The sequence below is a fragment of the Trichogramma pretiosum genome, unplaced genomic scaffold, assembly GCF_000599845.2.
Source record: "Trichogramma pretiosum strain Unisexual culture from Peru unplaced genomic scaffold, Tpre_2.0 scaffold112, whole genome shotgun sequence".
Lineage (NCBI taxonomy): Eukaryota > Metazoa > Arthropoda > Insecta > Hymenoptera > Trichogrammatidae > Trichogramma > Trichogramma pretiosum.
The window spans coordinates 162,447-168,268 of record NW_019641022.1 but is presented as its reverse complement, the minus strand read 5'-3'; the positions used below and the strand labels follow the sequence as shown (position 1 = coordinate 168,268).

Below are 5,822 nucleotides of genomic sequence, written 5' to 3'. Positions count from 1 at the left end.
GTGGTTTTTGAACCGTTTTGCTCAAAATTATCGTTTTTATTCACCACGATTACGCATTCAGATCGGCTCTAAACTCTTGTATCAAGTTCGAGTTTCGCAGTACAATGATTGTCCATGGGATATAAATAAAAATAATTGATTCTGATCTTGTTTTGATGAATAAAGATATCAAATTATATTATATTAATTTCATATTAGATCAATTTTGTATTAATGCAGGCATATAAATATAAAATTTATATCTTTATTTATCAAAACAAGATCTGAATCAATTATTTTTATTTATATCTCACAGACAATCCTGGTACTGCGAAAGTCTAACGAAACAAAGAGATTCTTTCCACGAGTCCTTTCTTCTCGTCCAAAGTCGTCTCGAATTGTTCGCAGCAATATACTCAGGTCTATGGTAATGAAAATAATTGATTGTGATCTTGTTTTGATAAATGAAGATATGTATCATAAATCAAGTGTAAAAATGGACTGAAATCATTCATCATCATCATCACCTATATTGAAGGTTTTTAAATAAATTATTAGAAAACGAATAATGGTGTAATTATGTCATATTAGTAAAGTTAGTTCATTAACTTAAATGTTGAAGAAAATGTATTTATATCGTTTATTAGAAGATATAAAAAGGGACCCAGTAATGGATTAGTTCAATTATAACAATAATTTGTCAAGTTCAACAAAATATTGTTAAGATAACAGAACTATGTGAATGATGAACTGAAAAGAGATTAGACTACTGAGTATGTATTATAAGTTTATTGACATTCAACAAGTTTGTACAATTACATGTATATCAGATATTTATTTCTCAGAGATACCAATTTAAATATTGAAAAATATTTATCAGTTTTCAAGAAATTCTCGTGTATCCTGTTCAAGAACAGATCATTGAATGACCCAGATTTGGTAATATTTTCCTTTTTTTTTTTATTATATAATGTAAGTAAAAATTTACTTCTCATTATAGACTATCTATATTTGATATTATTATTAAATTTGTTTTATTACAGTTTGAAAATATACAACATTTTAGAGAAAAATTACTTCCCCGATGCATAAAAAAATTGTTTACCTCAAGAAAAAAGGCTGTAAGTAAACTAATAATAATAAAATGAAAGGCACATTCATTCAATGCAGTGTCTTCAAATAAACAGACTCATTATACTCAGGTGAAAATAGAATGTAAGATCTGACTCCAGATCTGGCATCTTAATAACTCTGTTTAAGGAGATGCTACTCTTGAAAGTGTCATTTTAATTATCTATTTTTGAATTTTCCTTCTTTTTAAGGGGAGGCTCTCATGAGACTCGATCAAAAAATCGTTTTTGTTTTTTTGCTTACTTAGAAAAATTTCTTCGATATTTACTCAACTTACATTTTTTTATTACAGAAATCGACTTGTATACTTGTTTTAAGAAAGTGAAAGAAACATTTGTTACGAAATGAAAAAGGAGATCAATAAGTTATCAATCAATCTTTCTAGTAATCCTGCAGGTCTAATGATGTAACTCTTCAAAATATGCAGTCGCTATTTCCATTTAATGCTGTTCGCCATTTTCAAGCAATGTGGAAATATTCATCTGCTTTCTACAGTAATTTTTAATTATTTCCTTATGACAAAGTTAAAGAGTATTGTAATCTCATTATTGTAAATCGTCGATTCTCAGTTGAGTCAAATGTCCAAAAAAAGTAACTTTGTGCAAATATAAAAAACTTGATTTTCCAATTTCGGAAATAAACTAAAGAAACTTAAAAATTTGACTTCACTGAAAATGAGCCAAATATGTCAAGGACATTTATTCAAGTAGAGAGAGAGGTATGTCGGTATGTAGGATGAGTTGGCATAAAAAAATATTTTTTCTTATCAATGGCTTAAACCGAAATGGTGGTTTGCATGTAAACACTAAATATTATGACTGATACTATCATCTCCATACGAGTTATTGATGAGGGGGAAACATGTCATTTTACCAACTTACCCCACATGCCAACACACCTCGTTCTTCCTTACACTTCATATATTGTACTAGGAATACCCGTCGTGGCTTCGCTCACATTCAATTTGCACGGAGTAGAATTCAGGAATGTATTTAAAAAAGTGCTTGAAGGTATGATTCGTAATTAGGAATGACAGAAGATATGAAGTCAGCAACGTACATCATAGAAACCTTCCCAGTGGTATAATGAATGTATGGTAACAATTTCAAAGGAATCGGAAGGGAAGTTTTTAAGAACATAAAATACACACAGACGTCGTTTCTGCTTTATATATATAGATAGATGTATGAGCGATGAGTGAAGTGAAGGGAGTGAGTATGTGCGAAGTGTTGAAAAGCGAACAATATTCGAAAGTCGAAAGAAAATAAGGAGAAATGTATGCAAAGATCATAGGAACCTTTTCAGTGATATAATGAATACATGGTAAAAATTTCTAATCGAACGGAAGGGTAGTTTTTAATAACATAAAATACAAACAGACGTCGTTTCTGCTTTATATAGATAGATACATGTATGAGCGATGAGTGAAGTGAAGGGAGTGAGTGTGTGCGAAGTGTTGAAAAGCGAACAATATTCGAAAGTCGAAAGAACATAAGGAGAAATGTATGCAAAGATCATAGAAACCTTTTCAGTGATATAATGAATATATGGTAAAAATTTCCAATCGAACGGAAGGGTAGTTTTTAAGAACATAAAATACAAACAGACGTCGTTTCTGCTTTATATATACATAGATAAGCGATGAGCGATGAGGGCGATGAAGGAATTGAGTGTGTGCGAAGTGTTGAAAAGCGAAAAATATTCGAAAGTCGAAAGAAAATAAGGAGAAATGTATGCAAAGATCATAGGAACCTTTCCAGTGATATAATGAATATATGGTAAAAATTTCTAATCGAACGGAAGGGTAGTTTTTAAGAACATAAAATACAAACAGACGTCGTTTCTGCTTTATATATATATAGATAAGCGATGAGCGATGAGGGCGATGAAGGAATTGAGTGTGTGCGAAGTGTTGAAAAGCGAAAAATATTCGAAAGTCGAAAGAAAATAAGGAGAAATGTATGCAAAGATCATAGGAACCTTTCCAGTGATATAATGAATATATGGTAAAAATTTCTAATCGAACGGTAGGGTAGTTTTTAAGAACATAAAATACAAACAGACGTCGTTTCTGCTTTATATATATATAGATAAGCGATGAGCGATGAGGGCGATGAAGGAATTGAGTGTGTGCGAAGTGTTGAAAAGCGAAAAATATTCGAAAGTCGAAAGAAAATAAGGAGAAATGTATGCAAAGATCATAGGAACCTTTCCAGTGATATAATGAATATATGGTAAAAATTTCTAATCGAACGGAAGGGTAGTTTTTAAGAACATAAAATACAAACAGACGTCGTTTCTGCTTTATATATATATAGATAAGCGATGAGCGATGAGGGCGATGAAGGAATTGAGTGTGTGCGAAGTGTTGAAAAGCGAAAAATATTCGAAAGTCGAAAGAAAATAAGGAGAAATGTATGCAAAGATCATAGGAACCTTTCCAGTGATATAATGAATATATGGTAAAAATTTCTAATCGAACGGAAGGGTAGTTTTTAAGAACATAAAATACAAACAGACGTCGTTTCTGCTTTATATATATATAGATAAGCGATGAGCGATGAGGGCGATGAAGGAATTGAGTGTGTGCGAAGTGTTGAAAAGCGAAAAATATTCGAAAGTCGAAAGAAAATAAGGAGAAATGTATGCAAAGATCATAGGAACCTTTCCAGTGATATAATGAATATATGGTAAAAATTTCTAATCGAACGGAAGGGTAGTTTTTAAGAACATAAAATACAAACAGACGTCGTTTCTGCTTTATATATATATAGATAAGCGATGAGCGATGAGGGCGATGAAGGAATTGAGTGTGTGCGAAGTGTTGAAAAGCGAAAAATATTCGAAAGTCGAAAGAAAATAAGGAGAAATGTATGCAAAGATCATAGGAACCTTTCCAGTGATATAATGAATATATGGTAAAAATTTCTAATCGAACGGAAGGGTAGTTTTTAAGAACATAAAATACAAACAGACGTCGTTTCTGCTTTATATATATATAGATAAGCGATGAGCGATGAGGGCGATGAAGGAATTGAGTGTGTGCGAAGTGTTGAAAAGCGAAAAATATTCGAAAGTCGAAAGAAAATAAGGAGAAATGTATGCAAAGATCATAGGAACCTTTCCAGTGATATAATGAATATATGGTAAAAATTTCTAATCGAACGGAAGGGTAGTTTTTAAGAACATAAAATACAAACAGACGTCGTTTCTGCTTTATATATATATAGATAAGCGATGAGCGATGAGGGCGATGAAGGAATTGAGTGTGTGCGAAGTGTTGAAAAGCGAAAAATATTCGAAAGTCGAAAGAAAATAAGGAGAAATGTATGCAAAGATCATAGGAACCTTTCCAGTGATATAATGAATATATGGTAAAAATTTCTAATCGAACGGAAGGGTAGTTTTTAAAAACATTAAAATACAAACAGACGTCGTTTCTGCTTTATATATATATAGATAAGCGATGAGCGATGAGGTCGATGAAGGAATTGAGTGTGTGCGAAGTGTTGAAAAGCGAAAAATATTCGAAAGTCGAAAGAAAATAAGGAGAAATGTATGCAAAGATCATAGAAACCTTACCAGTGATTTAATGAATATATGGTGAAAATTCCTAATCGAACGGATGGGTAGTTTTTAATAACATAAAATACAAACAGACGTCGTTTCTGCGTTATATAAAGAATAAGCGATGAGCGGTGAGGGCGGGGAAGGAAGTGAGTGTGTGCGAAGTGTCGAAAAATGAAAAATATTCGAAAGACGAAAGCAAAAATGGAAAAATTTCTTTTAAAATCATAGAAACCTTCCCAGTTATATAATGAATATATGGTAAAAATTTCTAATCGAACGGAAGGGTAGTTTTTAAAAACATTAAAATACAAACAGACGTCGTTTCTGCTTTATATTTATAGATAAGCGATGAGCGATGAGGGCGATGAAGGAATTGAGTGTGTGCGAAGTGTTGAAAAATGAAAAATATTCAAAAGTCGAAAGAAAATAAGGAAAAATGTATGCAAAGATCGTAGGAACCTTCCCAGTTATATAATGAATATATGGTAAAAATTTCTAATCGAACGGAAGGGTAGTTTTTAATAACATAAAATACAAACAGACGTCGTTTCTGCGTTATATATAGAATAAGCGATGAGCGATGAGGGCGGGGAAGGAAGTGAGTGTGTGCGAAGTGTCGAAAAATCAAAAATATTCGAAAGTCGAAAGTAAAAATGGAAAAATTTCTTTTAAAATCATAGAAACCTTACCAGTGGTATAATGAATGTATGGTAAAAATTTCTAATCGAACGGAAGGGTAGTTTTTAAGAACATAAAATACAAACAGACGATGTTTCTGCTTTATATATATAGATCTATGAGCGATGAGGGCGGGGATGAAGTGAGTGTGTGCGAAGTGTTGAAAAGCGAAAAATATTCGAAAGTCGAAAGCAAAAATGGAAACATATCTTCTAAAATCATAGAAACCTTTCCAGTGCTATAATGAATATATGGTAAAAATTTGCAGTGCGGCTAGATTTTCCAAAATATCTCATTTTTACCAGGAAAAATCAATAATCATCCGAAAATGTCACTTTTTCCGTACTAATTTTTTCGACATATTTAGCTCTCTAAGTTTGATGGCGATTTTCGCGGTGAAAATGTGACATTTCGGATAATCGAATAGTCTTATTGGAAAGCTGAGGAAATTTTTTATTGAGTAC

The 5,822-nt window shown here is 31.9% G+C and overlaps 1 long non-coding RNA gene across 1 annotated transcript; it reads left to right on the top strand.

Annotated features, from left to right (window-relative positions):
• The first annotated feature begins 450 nt into the window (after nt 1–450).
• LOC106652730 lies at nt 451–1,060 on the top strand. The gene is made up of 3 exons (XR_001339389.1): nt 451–752; nt 825–951; nt 1,023–1,060. It is a non-coding gene; the product is annotated as an uncharacterized LOC106652730 (long non-coding RNA).
• The last annotated feature ends 4,762 nt before the right edge of the window (nt 1,061–5,822 follow it).